This window comes from Jaculus jaculus, chromosome 5 (assembly GCF_020740685.1).
Source record: "Jaculus jaculus isolate mJacJac1 chromosome 5, mJacJac1.mat.Y.cur, whole genome shotgun sequence".
NCBI classification, from domain to species: domain Eukaryota; kingdom Metazoa; phylum Chordata; class Mammalia; order Rodentia; family Dipodidae; genus Jaculus; species Jaculus jaculus.
Window position 1 is genome coordinate 118199323 of NC_059106.1, and position 23200 is coordinate 118222522.

The following is a 23200-nucleotide window of genomic DNA, read 5'->3' on the forward strand; positions in this document are numbered from 1 at the left end:
GGTTTTGGTACGAGGGTGATGCTAGCTTCATAGAAGGAGTTGAGGGAAACTTCCATGTTCTTTAATTATGTGAAAAAGATTGAGAAAATGTGGTTTCAGTTATTTGATGAAAGCTTGGTAAAATTCAGCTAAGAATTCATCAGGTTCTGGACTTTTCCTTTGGGAGGTTTTTGGTTACATTTTCAATTTTAACAGATATAATATGCTTGTTTAGGAGATTTATCTGTTCTATACTTAGTTTTAATAGGAGGCATTTGTCTGAAAATTTGTCCATTTCCTCCAGGTTATCTAATTTTGTGGAATAGAGTATTTGGAAATATGTCCTGATGATTCTTCCAAATTCATAATGTCTGTTGTGATCACTCTCTTTTCATTTTTAATTTTGTTAATTTAAAACTTCTCTTTTATTCATTTAAGCAAATGGGCTAGGAGATTAACAATGTTTTTTTTTTTTAAGAAACAGCTATTATTTTAATCAATTTTCTTAATTATTTTCTTAGTTTCCAATTTATTAATTTCAGCTCTGGTCTTAATTATTTCTTCCTATCTGGAACTCTTAACATTGGATTGTTTTTGTTTTTCTAATGCCTTTAGGTGGATGGCTAGGTTATTAATTTGAGATCTCTCTGTCTACCTTATGAAGGCAATTAGTGCTATAAGTTTTTTCCCCCCTTAGGACTCCCTTCCATGTGTCCCAAAACTTTTGGTATGTTGTGCTTTTGTTATTATTCAACTTAAGAAATTTTACATTTTCCTCTTTGTTTCTTTCCATGACCCATTCATTGTTTAATTGCATGTTCTTCAGTCTCCAGAAGCTGGTGAAATTTCAGTTGTCTTCCTTGTTGGTACTTTATAGCTTTAAAGCATTGTGGTCCAATAACATGCAGGAAATAACAACAATTTTTCTCAACTTACTGAAGTATTCTTTATGCCCTCATATATGATCTATATTGGGGAAGGTTCCACAGGCTGCTGAGAAGAATGTATATTCTGTTGAATTGGGATGGAATGTTCTTTAGATGTCTGGTAGGCCTAACTGATCTATGGGGTTGTTAAAATCTATTATTTCCCTGTTGATTTTATGCTTGAATTATATGTTTAATGATGATAATGGAGTATTGAAGTCCCCTATTATGATGGTATTGATATTTATTTATGATTTGTTGAAAAGTAGGTTTTGCTTTATCAATTGTGGTGCACCAGTGCTTGGTTAGTATAGATTTTTTTGTGTGTGTGATGTCCTTTTGTTAGGTTGTTCCCTTGATGAGTAAAAAGTGTGCTTTGTCCTTTTTGATTATTTTAGGTTTGAAGTCTATTTTGTCATATACTGATATGACCATTTACACTTGTTTCTTATTTCTATTTGCTTGAAAGTCATTGTGGTGGTTTGATTCAGATGTCCCCAACAAGCAGGTGTTCTGAATGCTAGGTTCCCAGCTGATGGAGATTAACAGGTCTTGGAGGCAGTGTATTGTTTGGGGAAGGTTTATGAATATTATAGCCAGTTTCCTTTTGCCAGGGCTTGGCACACTCCCCTATAATTGTCCACCCAATGTTGACAAGGAGATGATGTCCACCCTCTGCTTGGGCAATAGTTTTCCCCTGCCATCATGGAGCTTCCCATCGAGCTTCCCCTTGAGTCTGTAACCCAAAATAAATCCTTTCTTTTCCTCACAAGATGCTCTTGCTCAGGCAATTTCTGCCAGTAATGTGAACCTGACTGAAACAGTAAAGTTGATACCAGCGGAATGGGATTGCTGCTAGACACCTCTCTGCATGGATTTGGCCTTTTGGAGCCAATTTTCAAGAGGAATGTAAAAAGATTTGAAACCTTGGCCCAAGAGATGCCTTGCTATGCTGTAAATGAAGCTTGATATACTATTCTGGTAAGAGGTGAAAGACCTTAATGCAATAAGAACTATGGTCTATGAAGTTTGGCTTGTGTGGGTGAGAAAGAGCTTTGCCTTGACTGGGCTAGAAGCAGTTTGTGTGGGAGGCTTGCTGTTGTGCCTGTGTCCTGAGAATTTGTGCAGGCTTGCTTTGCATAGAAATGGATGAGTGTGAGCAGAGGGATATGGCACAGTAATCAAATCTTTGGACTGAAACTTCTGCCCATTCAGCTGCAATTATATGAGAGATTACAACTTTTTTTTAAATTTAATTTACTAGTTTTTTTTTCAGTAAAAAATATTAGTTTCTTTTCAGTTTGGTACCATTATTTAGGCTCATCTGTGATCTACCCCTGCCCATTAGACCCTCCTTGTTAATGAAAATGGGTCGTGCATTGTGGAGTTAGCCCCCAGTTATTGGTATGATAAATGTCTCTGCAAATCATGACCCAACATGTGACTCTGACATTCTTTCCGCCCCCTCTTCCGCAAAATTTCCCTGAGCCATGTTGGGTTCATTTTAGGTCTGCTTCAGTGCTGAGGTGTTGGGGGTCTCTGAGGCTCTGGCTCTCTGATTTAGTAGGAGTTGATTTTTCTCTGCATTGATCTCCTTCCCCTTTGTGCTGGTATCCGGTTCACAGGAAAACATCACCCTTGCTTATTTCGCCAGTTGTACTTAGTTTCAGTTGGGCCCCTTTAGAGGTATGTTGGGGCAGCTCTCTTCTTAGGATCTGCATCTATCTGGAAAAGAGAAGCAGATTCTCCAACAGAGAGTAACTTAGCACCTGGAAAATTGAGATAACACTTACTTTTTTGATAGACAGTTTGATAGGTGTAGGCCCTCTTATACCCCGTGATTGATAGTAGCTTGATATTGTAGAGTGGGCTTGTGTTTGGGTATGGTTCTGACTTGTTTCCCAGCTCCAGCTATGGGTCTAGTACCACTGAGTGGATCAGTTAGCCAAATCAAGAGCAATTGATTCCTCACCATGGCTGTGTACCACTATTGCACTTGTGTGGGCATCACATCCGGTTATTTGTTGCTAATTAGGTTAAACAATGTGTTGCTTGGACAGATCTTGGTCATTTCCCCCAGTCGCCTATGTAGCGCCTTCTGGCACTAGACATGCTGACTGTCTGGGGACTGACTCTCTCCTGGCTTCCAGCCATGTCATTCCATTTTACGCATCAGCTGCATATGGAGTCTTCAGCAATAGGGTCTTACCACTGGCCTTTGGTGGGTCATCAAGTACTCAGACAGAAGTCTGTCATTGTTTTGGGAAACCTTGTAGGTTTCTCTGATCAAAGGCTCATTGTGGATGGTAGGCCCAAGCTGGAAGTGGGGGTTACAGGTCAGTGTCCACTAAGAAATTGAGGAAAAAGATAACTAATATGCAAGAGTTAGAGAGGAGAGAGATAGAGGGGAGAGGGGGAGAGGGAGGGAGGGAAGATGTAGGAGATTTAGGTCAGTCTTGATCCTACCCTCTCCAGTGTCTTGTGGTTCAGGTGTTTCCTGTAAGGGTCTAGTGAAGGTTCAGCCATTTGGTCTGTCTTTTAGGAAATAGAATTTTATGGTACCATTGCCGTTTGGGTCTGGATTACTGTTTTCCACCCTTTGATTCCCTCCCCGCCCTCCCATCCATCTTATTGTCTAGTCCATGAGGTGCTTGCTGGGTATGTAAGGCATCTTGGGCAGATTCAGGTTAGGTGTTGCAGATGAGTGAGACTATGTGTTGATTTTTTTTCTGTGATTGGGTAAGTTCGCTGAGAATGATCTGTTCCAGGTTCAACCATTTTTCTTCAAATTTCTTTATGTCATTTTTTCTTACTGCTGTATAGAATTCCATTGTGTAGATATACCCCGTCTTTGTTATCCATTCTTCTAATGATGGACATCTGGGTTGATTCCAGCTTTTAGCTATTACGAATTGAGCTGCTGAGATTGGGTCAGCTGACCTGCACTGGGGCAACAGAAAGAATGCATTTTCTTTTGAAGTGGCTTGAATGTTCAATGTCCTGTTCTTCAAAGTCTGATTTAATTCCCCTCTGAATTAACAAATTGGCACTCTACCTGGTATTATGGAGTATAAGAAATTTCATGTGTGTTTTGGAAACAGCCATGGGCAGTATGAAGCAGGTCTGCTAAGGAATGTTTTCATGGAGAACTGATGGAGCCATGAGGATGAACTGTGGGTTGCAGTGGAGACCCAGTAGATATGCTAGGACCACAAGATGGTTGCTATGGAAAGATGCCAGCCCCAGATAAAGCTATTAAGGACTGTGAGTAGCCTAGCTGGAGAGGTGGAATTGGAATTCCAGAGCCTTGTTGCTGGTTAGAATTATTGGATTTGGGGGCTGGGGAGATGGCTTAGCAGTTAAGTGCTTGCCTGTGAAGCCTAAGGACCCTGGTTCGAGGCTCAATTCCCCAGGACCCACGTTAGCCAGATGCACAAGGGGGTGTGTGTGTGTCTGGAGTTCGTTTGCAGTGGCTGGAGGCCCTGGCACACCCATTCTCTCTCTCCCTCAATCTCTCTCTGCCTTTCTCTCTGTGTCTGTCACTCAAATAAAAAATTAACAAAAAAAATTTAAAACAAGAATTATAGGATTTGGAGACTTGTTACTGTCTAGAGTTGTTGGACTTGGAGCTAGAGTTTTGTTTGCCCTGTTTAAATCTCGTATTCATTGAATATTTCTTTACTATGCCCAATGCCGTCTTTTGGAGTGTGAATGTTTATTTTGTGCCATTATGATTTTGGAGGGATGTTTCTGGTATTATAGTACAGCTAAAAATCTCAGAATATGTGACTACTTGAATATTATTAGGTTTAATAAAGACTATGGTGACTGCTAAGGATGGACTGAATGGATGTATTTAACATCATGGATTGTTATCAGTTTATGGGGCCAGGGGCAGAATTGGTGGTTTGATTCAGGTGCCTCCCATAAACCTTGGTGTTCTGAATGATAGGTCCCTAGCTGATGGAGATTTGGGAAGCAATGCCTCCTGAAGGCAGAGTATTGTTGGGGGTGAGCTTACGGCTATTATAGCTCGTTTCCCCTTGCCAGTGTCTGGCACACTCTCCTGTTGTTGTCCACCCAGTGTTGGCGAGGAGGTGCCATCATTTTCCCCAGACATCATGGAGCTTCCTCTTGAGTCTGTAAGCCAAAATAAACTTTTTTTCCCCACAAGATGCTCTTGGTTAGGTGATTTCTGCCAGCAATATGAACCTAACTGCAACAATCATTTCCCATCCTTTCATCCTACATCTATCCTTAGTGATGAGGTTGGTTTCTTGAATACAAAAAATGGATGTGTCCATTTTTCTGATCTACCTTGTTAACTTCTCTATTTATGGGTGAGCTAAGACCATTAATAGTTAATGTTATAACCATGAGGTTAAATTTAATCCAGGTCATGTTGGAGGCTTTATGGTTTTTGTGCTTTCTTGGGATTCCAGTGTTTTGTGCCTGCTCTAGCTTTGCTTGTTGTGTTCTTCCTCTTGTAGGCCCTTGAGGTTTGCTTTTTGACTCTTCTGTGTGGAGTATTCCCTGAAGCATTCTTTGTAGGCATGGCTTTGTGTGCATATAATCATAGAGCTGGATTTTAAAAAAATGATCCTGTTTATTGATTTATTGGTTGATTTACTTTTTTGTTTGGTTTGGTTATTATCATTTACAACATAATTTGTATGGATGCATCATGTGTTGGTATCCTCTTTTCCCTCATCCCTATCCTCATTCTGCTTGGCCTCTTCTCAGTGAGGTTGCAGGTATTACCTACTGGGTTGTGAGTATGCATTGGGGGGGCAACAGCCAGATATTTTGGTGAAGAGGGAATACTTTTGGGCATGATGTCTCAACCTACGACTCTTAGAGTTTTTCGATTCCTTCTTCCAAAAAGTCCCTAAGCCATGTTATATGAGTTCTTTTATTATTATTATTATTTATTTATTTATTTTCAGGCAAAGAAAGAAGGGAGACAGAAAAGGAATGACCACTCCAGGGCTTCTAGCCACTGCAAACTCCAGATGCATGTGGCCCTTGTGTATTTGGCTTACATGAGTCCTGGGGAATCAAACCTGGGCTTTGCAGGCAAATGCCTTAACCACTAAGCAATATCTCCAGCCCTTGGATGAGTTTTAAGTCAGCTTCAGTTATGAGCACTTAGGAGCCTCTGGATCTCTGATTTAATAGGTGTTGAGTATCCTTTACTTTGGAACTGGTTGCCAAATTCACCATGGAAGTGGCACTCTTTAAGAGCCGGGTTTTATTATGGAAGCTTTTCCTTTCACCATTTATTTTAAGGGATACTTTATTTGGGTACATTAGTTTGGACTGGAAACCATAGTTTTTGTTTTTGTTGTTGCTTAGAAAAAATATGGAATGCTTTATGAATTTGCATATCAGCCTTGTGCAGGGGCCATGCTAATCTTTTCTGCATCATTTCAATTTTAGTATATGTGTTACTAAAGCAAGCACAGTTTTATAGATTTTTAAAGTGCTCCAATTTGAGTTCTTCTGGATTTCAGTTTCCATTGAAAAATTTGAGGTAATTCTAAAGAGATTGCCTTTTATGTAATGAATTGTTTCTCTCTTGCTGCTTTTAGCACTCTCTTTATTTTACATTTAGAATTTTTGCTGTCATGTGCCTTACAGAGTTTCTTCTGTGGTCCAGCCTGTTTAGTGTTCTTTGATATTCTTTTATTTGGATCTCTCTTTTGAGAGAGTGGGAAAGTTTTCTTCAAGACTTTTGTTTAATATGTTCTCCATGTCTTTGGCCTGAGTTTCTCCCTCTTCTGGTATAACCGTTATCTGGATGTTTGGTTGTATTATGGTATCTCACAATTCCCCCATATTCTGTTCACATGATGTTTTGAACTTATCAATGGAATCCTGAACTATTTTTTTTCTGTCTCATCTTCCATCTCTGAGGTTCTGACTTCCACATGTTAGTGAGTGATTCCAGGGAGGCTTTTAAAAACTCTATTTGATTTTTGTTTGCTGTTTCATTTCTACATTTCATCCATCCCTTTGTTGAGTTACAATTTCAGGTCATGGTTTGATTTTCTTGGTGCTTCTTAGAATTCATTTTTGCATTTAATAATGTCTTCATTAAACTTAGTCTGATGGTTATTGGTATCCTCTATTTAATGACACACCTTCAATGCATTAGTCTATCCTTTGAGATCTTTCTGGATTCCCTTCATTAAGTTAAGCCTAGTGACAAAATCTGTGTGCTGTAAAAGATGATTTCATGAAATTTCAGTTATACATTTTGGGGGATTTTTGATGAGTTGCTTCCACTTCAGCAATTTTCTTGGCTAGGGTAAAGAAGCTTATTGTGCTGTCATGTTGGGATTTAATGCCTGTTGTCTCTTCTGTGTTATCATTGGTGACTTCCATTGTGAGTCTAGGGAACCCTGGTGGAGATCTCTCATTTTTTGTTTTGTGTTATTTTTATTGCATTAGAGTCTACTACCCATCTCAGGGTAAGTCTCTTTTATCAAGTAGGAAGAAAATATTTTCCCTTGTGAGATCTTCAGTGAGTGTTCTATTTTGGGTTTGACCCAGATTGTCATGAGATGTTGTATGTACTGATGCCTGCTTGTGGATGTTGAAGGTGCACATGCAGCTCTGGGCTCATGGGTGATATGAAAGCTGTGATTGGAAGTCTGGAATCTCTTCAGCCCATGAGCATAGCAGTACTTTGCCTGTTGGACCCAAGTGCTGGAGAACTTGGCCTTGCTCCTCTCCTGTACCCAGCTGAACAGGTTCTAGAGGACTCACTGGTAGCCCCTGGTGGGTGGTTGCTAGATATTCCTGTGCTCCAAGTCTGGGGTGGGACTGATGTCCCAAGGGGCACAAGTATGTGGATACAGCATTGGTGGGGAGAGTAGGGGTGGGGAATCATGGGTCACTGGGCTCCACAGTCCAGACTGGAGCTCTGGTCACCAGAGTTTAGCTGTTCTAGGAGTGTTGGTGAGAGATGGAAGCCAGCATTGTGGTTTTTATAGGAATAGAGGAGATGGCTGAATCCCAAAAGATCTACTGAGGCAAGAAGAAGATGGAAGGGGCACATAATTGGCACACAGTCCTCAAGCACACCCACCCATCACTCATCTGATGTGAACAGGCCCCAAACATGCTGGTTCCCCTCACCTGTCTGGAGAACATAGCCTCCCTTCCAAACCACTCCTTACCATGCAGGAGTGCACAGGACCCTAACACACTGGAGTCCCTTACTGGCCTGGAGTGCCCAGGCCCCAAACATTGCTGCCCCCATAAGTCAAGAGTAGACAAGCTGCAAACATGCATGCCCCTCATCCACTTGCAGCACACAGATAAAGCTGCTCATTTTTCATTTATATGTATGGCCTTCTGGTGGGAAAGGGTCATTTTTCTAAAAGTGTGATGAAAGATCACTTATCAACAAGAAACAGAAAACATGGTCATTTACTCTAAAAACCCTAAACTCTAATTGACTTTTTAAAAATATTTTATTTTCATTTATTTGAAAGAGAGAGGGGAAAAGAGAGAAGAGGAGGAGGAGGAGGAGGAAGGGGAGGAAGAAGATGAAGAGGAGGAGGAAAGAGAGAGAATAGGTGTTCCAGGGCCTCCAGCCACTAAAAACACATTCCAGATTCATGTAGCACCTTATGCATCTAGTTTACATGGGTACTGGGGAATCAAACATGGTTCCCTAGGCTTCACATGAAAGCACCTTATCTACTAAGCCATCTCTCCAGCCCCTGAGCCTTTAATTTCCTTTAGCTCATATAATTACTTGAAAATTTTATTTCCATGTACTTCTTCAGTCTGTGAGCTTAAGGATTTTTCCCAAGAACTTCAGGGTAGGGTTATCCTTCTTGGATCACTGGCTTGATTACCACTTCACCATTCAATGTTCCTATTTTAATATTCCTATTAATGCTTTTATATGTTCCAGTTTACTGATTATTCAGACAGTCCCCCCTCAGCCACACCTTGTACAAGCTCCATTGAGAGACATGACACATGCATCATTGACTGCAGAAGCAAGACAGATATAACTAATAGGCAAGGTGTGCTCTTTGGTGCTAGATTTGTGTGGAGGATGATTCAGAAAGGGTTCAATCAATAGGAAAACCTAGTGAGATTTCATTTGTCTTTAAAATTAAATTGAATAAGATAGATTACAGTCCATAATTAAGCCTCATTTTAATGAACCTAACACAGATAACAAATCAGACCTTGCTTCACACCCAATAATTTGTACATGGTACATGGTAGAGGGGGTGCATTCTGAATGTCTTACTTGTTTGGGCTAATGGCTCTTTTATGGAGACAATGGAAGCACAGCATGTACAAAGTTAGTGGTATGACTTCTTGTGAAGTTATATACTTTTAAAGCTTCTACATTGTAGCAAGCCTGAAAATTCCATCCATTTTACAAAGAATTTTGCCAAGGGAGGATCAAAATATACCAGGTACCTGTACTTAGAAGTATGTCAAACATTACCTATATGAAAGCTTTTCTTTCCCTCCCCTTCCTTCCTTTCTTCTTTTTTTTTGTTCCATATTACCCTTTTCTCCTATCTTCTCCTCTCTCTGTACTATCCTTTTCTTTCCTTCTTTAATTATTATCTAACTTTCTTTCTATGGTTATAACATTTAAAATGCTCAAATTAAATTTCAGGAGATAGAAGAGACAAAAATGCTCCAAATTAGTCAAGACTATTCAGAGAGAAGAGATTTGATAAGGAAAAATCAAACCATTGCCTTCACAAACAAGAAAGGAATTCTGGATTTTTTTTCAGAGACCAAGGGGACAGGATAGAATTGATACCTGAACTTGTGTGAAGAGAGCCAATGGTAAGGAATAGGATATTAGCATGGCAAGAAGGAAGTATGAAACAGGCTGTCCTGGAGTCAGTTAAGTAAACATTGTAAGACAGAAAGTTTTCCTGACCTAGGTAAGCTAATAATGTTGAATTGAGGATAATTGCCATTCATTTATTTCACTTAATTATACTTATTTTTCTATCTTCTCTAGCAGTATTAACAAAGTAGACATTGGGAATATGTCATGTAAAAATGAAACTAAAATATTATTTTTGGATACTTACTTGAAAGTATACCAAGAAAAATTATATAATTCCTTAGAGTTCAGACATCATTTAGCACTAAGGCATAATTATATGAGTGAGAAGAACTCAGTCAGAAGAAGTTGCTTTCTTTCAAGGGTGACAGCCTGGATTTCATCTACATCACATAGATAAAAATATTTGATTCAGACACAGCACTGTACACATGAATTTGAATATTTAATTTGACTGTTCCTCTTGCAATGAATAATATCCCAGATCTCAAGTGTGGAAGCATATGGTAATGTCTCTCACAAAGGATTTTAGTCTCTCACAGGCTGTGAAAGTTAATAACAATAAAAGAGCTACTTGGTATTTTTAAATGGTTTATACAATGGCTTGACATGTATAATTTCATTAGACTTTCACACCATTCCTATATGGTAAAAATAAGTGCCTTTATTTTGAAAGTGTGAGTATTGAGGCCCAGTTTGACTCATGAGCCAGCCCACTATTACATCATGACTAAGTTGTGTTAGACTCTACAGGAGGTCCTGACTATGTTTGTCAGGTCTAGTGCTCAAACCATTCCATGGAAATGATACTGCTTTATTGCTCTGCCCTTCTTGAGAGTAAGTATAAAATACTTTAAAATGCAAAGGCCATATTTATTCATCTTCAGAGACAACACAGAAGACTGAGAAAATGTGCGTGATTACATAGCCAGGCTGGAGCTTGGATGCAATCAAGGCAGCTCAGGCAAAAGGAGAGCAAGCTAAGGCTCTATTTAACCTGGAATGAGGATAAAGGATGCATCTGAGGATGCTTAAGCTGAGAAGGTAACTAAATTGTCTTCATACATTTCATTAAATTGCAGAAAGAGTTTCAGTGTTCACGATTTTCATGGTTGACTAATGAATGAGTTCACTGAAGAGACAGCGAGATCTCCGTTCTGGGGTGCCATGCTGGCTCCTTTCAGCAGCACCCTCAGTTTCAGCTATCTTGTCAGTATCTGAGGTTGCATCTGCCCTTGATAGGGCTTTTGCCCCAGCAGTCTTCCAAGCTTGGGCCTGGTGATCATTTTTGGCCCCTGTTTCAGCTTTAAGTTCCTTAGTTTCTGACTTGAGGTAGTTGGGTATGAAGGAGAGGTTTGTTTTGGCTCACAGATTGTAAGGTACATAGTTCATTGTGACTAGGAAGTTATGACCAATCATAGCAACAGGAATATATGGCTAGGACTCCTCAAATCTAAGTAAAACTGGAAGAAGACAGTAGGAAATGATGGTATTAACTTGGTTTCTTCTCCCCATCTCTCCACTTAATTCAGTAGAGGACACCCGCCTATGGAATGGTGTCAACCACATTCAAGGTGAGTCTTTCCTCATCATTAAACATCTCTAGAAACACTCTCACAGACATACCCAGAGCTATTTCTCCTTAGTAATTCTAAATCCAAACCAACTAATAATTGATATTAACAATCACAGATGCTCTTAGAATCCAGTGGAATGAGGACCTTCTTGCAATTACATCAAGCAATAAAGTTATGTAAGGCTAGGAACCAATAAAGTACTTTTGCCATATAAGCATAGTGACTAAAGTTTGGATATGTATCACCTGTGGAAACACAGGGTGGGACTGGCAGCACACCTGTAATACCAACACTGGGGAGGTGGGAGACAGTAGATCCTTGGTCAAGCTGGCTAGCTAGACTTGCCAAATTTGTGAGCTCTAGGATCAAATGATAAATTCTGCTAAATATGTTAATTAATAAATAATAATAATAAAAGAATAGGAAAAAGTAGAGAATGATCAAGCAAGATAGCCAACATCAACCTCTGAGTTCCATAAACACATGCATTGCACTCCCACATATTGTGTGCAACCATATAATATGAATACATATACACTATACAGATACATACCCACCATGCACACGAAAGTCAATAAAAGCAAAGCTAAGTAAGTTGCTTTCTAGAATGTCTTCATAGGCCTCTATGGTGAAAGCTTAGGATCTCAGAACATCTTTCCCCAAAGAATTTCCCGGAAGGATGGTGTGTCTTCACTCTCAGGCAAGGAAAATGTCTTGGAATTCCTTGGACAGAATTCACTCAGCTCCTCTTTTTATAGGGGATTTTCCCTAACATGAATTTTATCATTAGCCAGAGTATGAGTCCATGGAGCCTTTTACCTTATTTAGTAGTTAGTCATGATCAGATCCCTATTCAAACCCAAATCTCTTCCTTTTCTTGGAAGTTACTGTTACCTGCTAGAATATGAAGATATGGGCATGAGGTTATTGGCCATGTCTGGGTCCTCTAAAGCAGTTTGTGAAATGCTCCAAGAAGTTAGGCACATCTTTTTTATTCTCCAAGAAAATTCATAGGCACTGACTTTCACTGCTTAAAGAGTGAATTATGGGAGGACCTCCCAGTAAGATGGTGGCAGAGGAGTCATGCAAAACTAGCCTAGGGAGGGATTTAAGAAAAAACCCAGAAAAATACACTTTTCTTCTGAAAAGTGAAGGAGTATAGGTAATTTTTAGACACAGCAGAGAAGCCAGAAAGAACAAGATCTACCAGAAAAGAGGAAAATGGCTAGAGTCCCACTGGAACACTCAAGGCCCTTGATCCATGTTCTGGGCGCCCGCCCAGCACTGCCACACCAGGCACTCCAAGAAGCAGCAGAGACAAAACAACAGATGTTTCAACTCTGTTAGCCTTTTTTCAAAGTTAAGAAAGATAGCTGAGATCAACTAAAGAGCTACTCAAAGTGCAAGCAACTCCAGAAGTCTTAACTCTCTCTAATTCCCCACAATCAGAACTGGAAACCTTGGGCATTCAGCCCCCAGTGGCAGCACAGCCAGCACAGCTGATCAGAACTCCAGGTCCACAGCACAACGCTGAGGGATCCAGGTGGGCACTCAGCACTGGTGAGATACTAATGAGGCTGATTGACCAAAAAAAAAAAAAAAAAAGTACATAGGCCTGCATTGGAAGAGCGAATCTTTCTTTGTCAGGGTAGGTTATGGGTTACATGTTCTTGGTTGGATTTACCATTTTCAAATCCTGTATTTTGGGGTTGAATATTGTTGCCTTTGATGCTTTAATATTTATAGGGCCTTTGTCTTTTGCTTCTGTCATTATTGGGGGCAGGGTCTGGTCCAGATCCAGGATGACCTGGAACCCAATTCAGAACAGAAATCTCTATCTCTCAGCTGACAAGATTAAGGGTGTAGAATGCACACCCTTAGGGATTTTGGCTTTGTAAGACTGTTTGTCTTAATCCCCACAATTTCATACTTTGTGCTGGTTTTTGTTGTGTATGTTACTCAATTGAAGTTTAGAAGTTGCCAGTAAATTATCCACCCAGTCCACTAGAATAGTTGCTTAGCAAGCAAACTTACCACCTAGGATTACTTCAGTGGCTTGATTGGGGTACAAGAGCTACACGTGGCCCCTTGAACTCATACACTGAGGGTATATAGAGGTGGAGTACCACATCTGGGAACACTGCAGATAAGTAGAAAATATAAACATCAAACCAGTTCAGGATGCAAAAGTGACTACAACATAATACCAGGAACTCAAAGAATTAAGAAAATACAGTCCCACCAAAAACTATAAATCCATCATAAATAATCACCAATCAGACTGTTTTAGATGAAATGCCTGACAAAAGTTTCAAGAAAATGATAGTATCTATGCTCAAAGAAATCAGAGAAGAAATGAAGGGAATCAAACAAGAAAAGAAAGGAATTAAAGAAGAAAATGAACTTCTTGAAAAGAACACAGAAAACCAGTTTAATGAAATAAAGAGGTCTTTACAAGACATGAGTAAGGAAATAGAAATACTGAGGAAAAACTAGGCTGAAATCCCAGATCTGAAGAATACAGTCAGTGAAATAAAAAGCTCTGTGGAAAGTCTAAACAGTAGAATGGATAAAGGAGAGAACAGAATATCTAAACTAGAAGACAATATGCCAGACCTAAGAGAGTCAAACAAAGAGAAAGACAAGCTAACAGCAAGGTATGAATAAGAATTTCAAGACACCTTGGAAACTATGATAAGATCAAACATAAGAATTCAGGGTATAAAAGAAGGAGAAGCATTTTAGTCCAGAGAATTTAGTAGATGTTTTCAACAAATTAATAGAAGAAAATTTCCCCCAAATTGGGAAAGAAATGCCAAGAAGCTTTTAGAATGCCAAACAGACAAAACTTGGAAAGAACTTCTCCTTGCTATGTTATAATTAACACAAACCAAAGAAAATATATTGAAAGCAGATATAGAGAAAAAAAACCAAATCACCTACAATGACAAGTCTATCAGAATAACTGTAGAATACTGAACACAAACTTTAAAAGCCAGAAGGGCTCCAGAATGATATATTCCAAGTTCTGATGTCAACTAAGATTACTTTAACCTGAAAAGCTATTGATGGAGAAATAAGGACATTCACGACAAAAACAGGCCTAAGGAATTTATGACAACTAAACCAGGTTAACAGAAAATACTTGAAGAAATTCTTCATGCTAAAGAGAAAGCAAAACACAGACAGGAGGAAATAATAAACCATATTCAAATAACAGTTAAACAAACAAGACAGGGGAAATCAGGAAACAATGCAAGATAAGAAGAATGGCAAGAAAAAATACATAGCTTTCAATAAAAATTCTTTTTTTTTAAATTTTAGTAACATTTTCCATGATTATAAAAAAATATCCCATGGTAATTCCCACCTTCCCCACCCCCACACTTTCCCCTTTGAAATTCCATTCTCCATCATATTACCTCCCCATTACAATCATTGTACTAACATATATACAATATCAACCTATTAAGTATCTTCCTCCCTTCTTTTCTCTTCCCTTTATGTCTCCTTTTTAACTTACTGGCCAGTGCTACCAAGTATTTTCCTTCTCATGCAGAAGCCCAATCATCTGTAGCTAGTATCCACATATGAGAGATAATATGTGGCACATAGCTTTCTGGGCCTGGGTTACCTCACTAAGTATAATCCTTTCCAGGTCCATCCATTTTTCTGCAAATTTCATAACTTCATTTTCTTTACCACTGAGTAGAACTCCATTGTATAAATGTGCAACATCTTCATTATCCACTCATCAGTTGAGGGACATCTAGGCTCGTTCCATTTCCCAGCTATTATAAATTGAGCAGCAATAAACATGGTAGAGCACATACTTCTAAAGAAATGAGATAAGTCCTTAGGATATATGCCTAGGAGTGCTATAGCTGGGTCATATGATAGGTCAATCTCTAGCTGTTTTAGGATCCTCCACACTGTTTTCCACAATGGCTGGACCAGATTGCATTCCCACCAGCAGTGTAGAAGGGTTCCTCTTTTTCCACATCCCCGCCAACATTTATGATCATTTGTTTTCATGATGGTGGCCAATCTGACAGGAGTGAGATGGTATCTCAATGTAGTTTTAATTTGCATTTCCCTGATGACTAGTGACATAGAACATTTTTTTTAGATGCTTATATGCCATTCGTATTTCTTCCTTTGAGAATGCTCTATTTAGCTCCATAGCCCATTTTTAAAAAAATTATTTATTTATTTATTTATTTGAGAGCGACAGACACAGAGAGAAAGACAGAGGGAGAGAGAGAGAATGGGTGCATCAGGGCTTCCAGCCTCTGCAAACAAACTCTAGATGCGTGCACCCCCTTGTGCATCTGGCTAACGTGGGAACTGGGGAACAGAGCCTCGAACCGGGGTCCTTAGGCTTCACAGGCAAGCACTTAACCGCTAAGCCATCTCTCCAGCCCATCCATAGCCCATTTTTTGATTGGCTTGTTTGATTCCTTATTATTTAACTTTTTGAGTTCTTTGTATATCCTAGATATTAATCCTCTATCAGATATATAACTGGCAAAGATTTTGCCCATTCTGTAGGTTGCCTCTTTGCTTTTTTCACTATGTCCTTTGCAGTGCAAAATCTGTGTAGTTTCATGAGGTCCCAGTGATTAATCTGTGGTTTTATTGCCTGAGCAATTGAGGTTGTATTCAGAAAGTCTTTGCCAAGACCAATATGTTGAAGGGTTTCCCCTACTTTTTCCTCTAGCAGTTTCAGAGTTTCAGGTCTGATGTTAAGGTCTTTAATCCATTTGGACTTAATTCTTGTGCATGGTGAGAGAGAAGAATCTATTTTCATCCTTCTGCAGATATATATCCAGTTTTCAAAACACCATTTGCTGAAGAGGCTGTCTCTTCTCCAATGAGTATTTTTGGCATTTTTATTGAATATCAGGTAGCTATAGCTACTTGGGCTTACATCTGGGTCCTCTATTCTGTTCCACTGATCTACATGTCTGTTTTTTTGTGACAGTACCATGCTGATTTTGTTACTATGGCTCTGTAGTATAGGTTAAAATCAGGTATGGTGATCCCACCAGCCTTATTTTTGTTGCTCAGTATTATTTTAGATATTCGAGGTTTTTTGTGATTCCAAATGAATTTTTGGATTGTTTTTTTCTATTTCCATGAAGAAAGCCTTTGGAATTTTGATAGGGATTGCACTAAATGTGTAGATTGCTTTAGGTAAGATTGCCATTTTCACAATATTGATTCTTCCAATCCAGGAACAAGGGATGTTTCTCAACTTTCTAGTGTCTTCTGTAATTTCTCACATGAGTGTTTTAAAGTTCTCATTGTAGAGATTCTTTACTTCCTTTGTTAGGTTTATTCCAAGGTATTTTTTTTTTTTTTTTGATGCAATTGTGAATGGGAGTGATTCTCTGATTTCATCCTCTGTGTGTTTGTTGTTAGCATATATGAAGTCTACTGATTTCTGTGTATGTATTTTGTATCCTGCTACATTGCTGTAGGTTTTGATCAGCTCTAACAGTTTGCTAGTAGAGTCTTTAGGGTCCTTTATGTATAGAATCATGTCATCTGAAAATATTGATAACTTGATCTCTTCCTTTCCAATTTGTATCCCTTTTATGTGTGTTTCTTGCCTTATTGCTATGGCTAAGACTTCCCAAACTATTTTAAATAAAAGTGGGGACAGTGGACACCCTTGTCTTATTCCTGATTTTAGTGGAAAAGCTTCCAGTTTTTCCCCATTTAGTAATATGTTGGCTGTAGGCTTGTCATAAATAGCCTTTATTATATTGAGATATCTTCCTTCTATTCCCAATCTCTGTAGGACTTTTATCAAGAAGGGATGTTGGATTTTGTCAAATGCTTTCTCTGCATCTAATGAGATGATCATGTGATTTTTGTTCTTCAACCCGTTTATGTAATGTATTACATTTATAGATTTGCATATGTTGAAACATCCTTGCATCTCTGGGACAAAGCCTCCTTTTTCAGGGTGAATGATCTTTTTGATATACTCTTTTATTCTGTTTGCCAATATTTTGTTGAGAATTTTTGCATCTATGTTCGTGACTGAGATTGGTCTGTAATTTTCTTTTTTTGTTCTATCTTTGCCTGGTTTTTGGTATCAGGGTGATGCTGGCCTCATAGAAGGAGTTTGGTAGAATTCCTTCTTTTTCTATTTCCTGGAAAAGCTTAAGAAGCAATGGTGTTAGCTCTTTCTTAAAGGTCTGGTAAAATTCAGCAGTGAATCCCGAGATGCTGCTCCGTTCACTGGAGCTGGGCTCAGGCGGTGGGGGAGGGGAGGGAGCCGCAGCTGCTCTCGTTCTCTCGCTGTTCCACATGTTCTTCTACCTCGTGGTCTGCTCCTCCGTTGCTCACTGCCGCTCTCTCTTCACTTTTCCTGAGTTGCAGAGAGCGGCGGTGTGAGTGGAAGCTCCCGCACCTGGCTTTTCCTGCAGCTGGAGCCGTTTCTGCCGGCCTGTGAGGGCTCTGGATGCTCTGGATCTCTTCTTCTTCTCTCCTGCCGCTTCAGTTTCCTATACACCTCACTTTTTAGTAAAAGTGTGTATTTTGCTGAGTTTTTTTGGTCTCCCCCCCCCCATGCTGCTTTGGCATGGTGCCTACACCGCCATCTTAACCGGAAGTCCTCTCAATAATTCTTAATATCAATAGCCTCAATGCCCCAACCAGAAGACACAGGTTTTCAGACTGGATTAAAAGGCAGGATCCTGCCATTTGTTGCCTCCAGGAAACTCATCTGTCCATAAAAGATAGACAATGCTTTAGGGTGAAAGGATAGAAAGTGGTATTTCAAGCCAGTGGGCCTTGGAAACAGGGATTGATAGCCTAATATCTGACAGGATAGACTTCAAACCAAGATTAGTGAGGAAAGATAAAGAAGGTCATTTTATACTGATTAAAGGTACACTCCAACAGGAGGAAATTATAATCCTAAACATATATGCACCTAACATGGGGGCTACCAGTGTCATCAAGCATTATTAGGCTTAAGGTCACAAATAACATCAAACATAATTTTAGTGGATGACTTCAATACCCAACTCTCATCAATTGACAGGTCATCCTGGCAAAAAATAAGCAGAGAGACATCTGAATTAAATATGAAGCAAATGGACCTAACAGATATCTATAGAACATTCCATCCAAATGCCACAGAATACACGTTATTCTCAGCAGCACATGGAACATTTTCTAAAATAGGCCTTATATTAGGATACAAAGCAAATCTCAAATCAGGAAATCACAAAAATCTGAAATCACAAATACAGGAAAATTGAAATAATCCCTTTATTCTATTGGACCACAATGGGACTAAACTGCAAATTATCAACAAGAAAAGTTACAGAGCATACAAAATTCATGGAGACTAAACAGTACACTATTGGATGATCAATGGGTCATTGAAGAAATCAAAAAGGAAATCAATAACTTCTTAGAGTAAACTGATGATGATAATACAACATACCAAGACCTTTGGGAGAAAATGAAGACAGTTGTGGTGGTTTGATTCAGGTGCCCCCCATAAACTTAGGTGTTGTGAATGCTAGGTTCCCAGCTGATGGATATTTGGGAATTAATGCCTCCTGGAGGGAGTGTATCGTTGGAGGCGGGCTTATGGACTTTATAGCCAGTTTCCCCATGCCAGTGTTTGGCACACTCCCCTGTTGCTATTCTCCACCTTATGTTGGCCAGGGGGTGATGTCCACCCTCTGCTTATGCCATTGTTTTCCCCTGCCATCATGGAGCTTCCCCTCAAGCCTGTAAGCCAAAATAAAACTATTTTTCCCAGAAGCTGCTCTTGGTTGGGTGATTTCTACCAGCAATGCGAACCGGACTGCAACAGTAAAGTGGTACCGAGGAGTGGGGTTGCTGCTAGACACCGGACTGTGCGGCTTCAGCCTTTTTGGAGCTGATTTTCAAGAGGAATGTGGAAGGAGTTGAAACCTTGGCCTAAGAGATGCCTTGCAGTGCTGTAAGTACAGCTTGATGGACTATTCTGGTCTGAGCTGCAAGAGACCTGAATGCAATAAGAACTATGGACTGTGAGGTTTGGCTTATGAGGGTGAGAAAGAGCTTTGCCTGGACTGGGATAGCAGTTTGTGTGAAAAGCTTGCTGTTATGCCTATGTCCTGAAAAGTTGTGCAGGGTTGCTTTGCGTAGAAATGAACTGGTGTCTGCAGAGGGATATGGCACAGAAAGAGAAATCTTTGGGTGAACTGTTGCCCATTCAGCTGCAACTGAGAGATTACAACCTTTGAGACTGGGCTAGCTGACCTGTGCTGGGGCAACAAGAAGAATGTCAACTCTTTTGAAGGGGCCCCAGTGCTCAAGGAGTGCCCTGTTCTTCAAAGTCTGCTTTATTCCCCCCTGGATTAACAAATTGGCACCCTACCTGGTATCGTGGAGTATAAGAAATGATGGAAAGAGGGTCATTGAGTTTGCAACACGGTCTTGTGTTTTGGAAATGGCCATGGGCAGTGTGAAGCAGGTTTGCTGGTTGCCTGCATAGAGACCCCAAGGGGCCATGAGGATGAACCGTGGCTTGCAGTGGAGACCCAGTGGAGACCATGAGATGGCTGCCGAGGAGCTGCAGGCCCTGATGAAGTTTCCCAGGACTGTGAGTAGCCTAGCTGGAGGGGCGGAATTGGAATGCCAGAGACTTGTTGCTGGTTAGAAGTATTGGACTTGAATATTTGTCACTGGTTAGAGTTGCTGGACTTGAAGCTACAGAGTTTGATATTTGCCCTGGTTGTTTTAAATCTTGTATTGGTTGAATGTTTCTTTGCTATACCCAATGCCATCTTTGCAGTGTGAATATTAATCTGTGGCATTATGGGTTTTTTGAGGTTATTTTTTGGTATTATGGCTCAGTTAAAAGATCTTGGACTATGGGGATGTATGAACATCATTGGGATTGATAAAACTATGGGGACTTTTAAAATGAGATGAATGCATTGCATTTTACATCATGTATGATTATCAGTTTATGGGGGACAGGGGCGGATTGTGGTGGTTTGATTCAGGTACCCCCCATAAACTTAGGTGTTGTGAATGCTAGGTTCCCAGCTGATGGATATTTGGGAATTAATGCCTCCTGGAGGGAGTGTATCATTGGGGGCGGGCTTATGGGCTTTATAGCCAGTTTCCCCATGCCAGTGTTTGGCACACTCGCCTGTTGCTATTGTCCACCTTATGTTGGCCAGGGGTGATGTCCACCCTCTGCTCATGCCATCGTTTTCCCCTGCCATCGTGGAGCTTCCCCTCAGGCATGTAAGCCAAAATAAAACTCTTTTTCCCAGAAGCTGCTCTTGGTTGGATGATTTCTACCAGCAATGCGAACCGGACTGCAACAACAGTCCAGAGAGGGAAATTTATATCTCTAAGTGCCTATATTAGGAAATTAGAGAGTTCACAAATCAACAATTTAATGCTTCTCCTTAAGGCCTTGGAAAAAGAAAAACAAGGCAAACCAACAATCAGCAGATGAGAAGGAATAATAAAGATTAGGGCAGAAATTAGTGAAATACAAACAATAATGTCCAAAGAATCAATGAAATAAAGAGTTGGTTCTTTGAAAGGATAAATAAGATTGATAAACCCTTAGCAAATCTGACCACATTAAAGTGACAATAGGCAAAATTTAATATAATTAGAGATAAAAATGCACCTCACAACAGATACCAAATAAAATTCAGACAATTATAAGGTCATACTTTACGAATATATATGCCCCTAAATTTGATAATCTGAAGGAAATAGATAATTTCCTTGATTCATATGACCTACCAATATTGAATCAAGATGACATAAACCATTTAAGTAGACCTATAACAAGTACAGAGATACAGTTATAGAAAAGAAATCTCCCAACGAAGAAAAGTCTAGGCCCAGATGGATTCACTGCTGAATTTTTCCAGAACTTCATGGAAGAATTAACACCACTGCTTCTCAAACTTTTCAATGAAATAGAAAAGGAAGGAATTCTACCAAACTCCTATTAAGCCAGCATCACCCTCATACCAAAACCAGACAAAAACAGAACAAGAAAAAATTACAGACCAATCTCCCTCATGAACACAGATGCAAAATTTCTGAACAAAATATTGGCAAACAGAATACAAGAATATATCAAAGATTATTCACCCTGACCAAGTTGGCTTTATCCTGGGGATGCAGGGATGGTTCAACATACACAAATCAATAAATGTAATACATGGTATAAATGGTCTGAAGGACAAAAATCACATGATCAGCTCTGAATAAGAAATATGAAAATCTACTTTCTTAAATGATGGTACATCCAGAATCTATAGATTACTAGAAAATTTTCAGTGCCAGGCAATGGGATACCTTCCAGTGAATTCTTGGCCAGGAAGGTCCCTGTTGCCTCCAAAACATTACAGGCTATTGCCAAGTCCCTTGGTTTCCCATGAGAGAGATGGTAAGACCCTATTGAGGAAGACTTCACATGCCTGAGCAGCATAGTCACTGAGTAATCAAGCTGGTACTGAGCAGAAAACATTCTCCCTGTAGCCCAGCCAACTGAAAGCTGGAAAAAGCTGCACTGTATGTAGCCTTATGGAAAACAGAAGTCATCAACAGTGATAATAGTGGACACTGGAAGCTTCAAGTTTTGCCAGACAAGCCAAATGACTGAATGAGTGCAACAGTGGTATGTCTACTCTGGGGAAAACCAACTGCTCTCTAATCGGACTGAAAGCCCACTCTATGGGAGGGAATACATGTCTAGCACTAAAAATCTAATCAAAAGCCTATGGCAGGGGGAGGTCATGAGCCTTAGGGGTATAAAGCCTGCTCTTGTCTGAATAAATGCATATAATTCTCTAACAAAATTGCCCTGAAAGCATTATACTTAATGTTCATACTCATATATTAATTCTACTCTCACTTCTGTTTAGAGAAGCTTCTCTTTTCAGATGGCGGTGACCACTGGGATGACCCAAAAGGCAACATAGTGCTGAGAAGAAGGGATGGAGAAGTGTCCAGCACTGAAACATCTCACACCCTCCAAGGCTCAGGGTCCATTGCGGAAGAGATGGCAGAAAGAATATAAGAGCCAAAGGAAGCATATAACTCCTTACATACAACTATTCAGACAGAATTTGGCCTTGATATCCAAGACCTCAGAGTACCTAGCAATACCTACACAAAAGCCTCATAATACAGGAAACAAATGATGACATCAAATTAAAAGAGTGACCAATGGAAAGAGGGTGGTAATATGACAGAGATCAGAGTTATGAAGGGGAAAGTGGTGAAGGGGCGGGAAATACCATAGTATGTTGTCTGTAAGTATAGAAGTTGTCAATAAAAAATATATATATTTTTAAAAAAGAGTGTATTATGTCTGGCCCTTTCCAGCAATAAGTCCCACATATAGATACAACTACTTATATAATTGCCACCATTTCAATTAGAATTTGGGTTACCAAGACTTGTTTTCAACCCTGCACTTTTAGTGCAAACCATCCAAGATTCCTACATCTAGCTCACTATATACTGAATGTCTGGGAAGAATGTACATAGAAAATGACAAGGCTAATACTGTATGAAGAGCTGAGTTTATGTTTAAGTTCTCCACAGCTGATAGCAATTAGAAAATATCTTTTCTGAAATACATTTCTTGGGAAACAATTCACAGGAGTAAGATTGTTATCTGAGGTGTCAATCTGGGGTACAATTGGCTATGGAGAGGAAGTCCATTAAGGAGCAGGCAGAGCAAAAGTTCTGTTAATAATATGTAACCCCTGCTCTGAAAGAGTCAAACTTCAAGTGATAGAAGAGACTGACCCAATGGAAGGGAGGTGAAATATGCATATTTAAAAACTTCCTTCTGATACTACTGACTTCTC

General features: G+C 39.7%; 1 non-coding gene across 1 annotated transcript; it reads right to left on the reverse strand.

The window, feature by feature from the left end:
* Positions 1 to 6261: 6261 nt before the first annotated feature.
* LOC123461129 lies at positions 6262 to 6368 on the reverse strand. Its single transcript, XR_006637447.1, has one exon. It is a non-coding gene; the product is annotated as a U6 spliceosomal RNA (small nuclear RNA).
* Positions 6369 to 23200: the final 16832 nt, after the last annotated feature.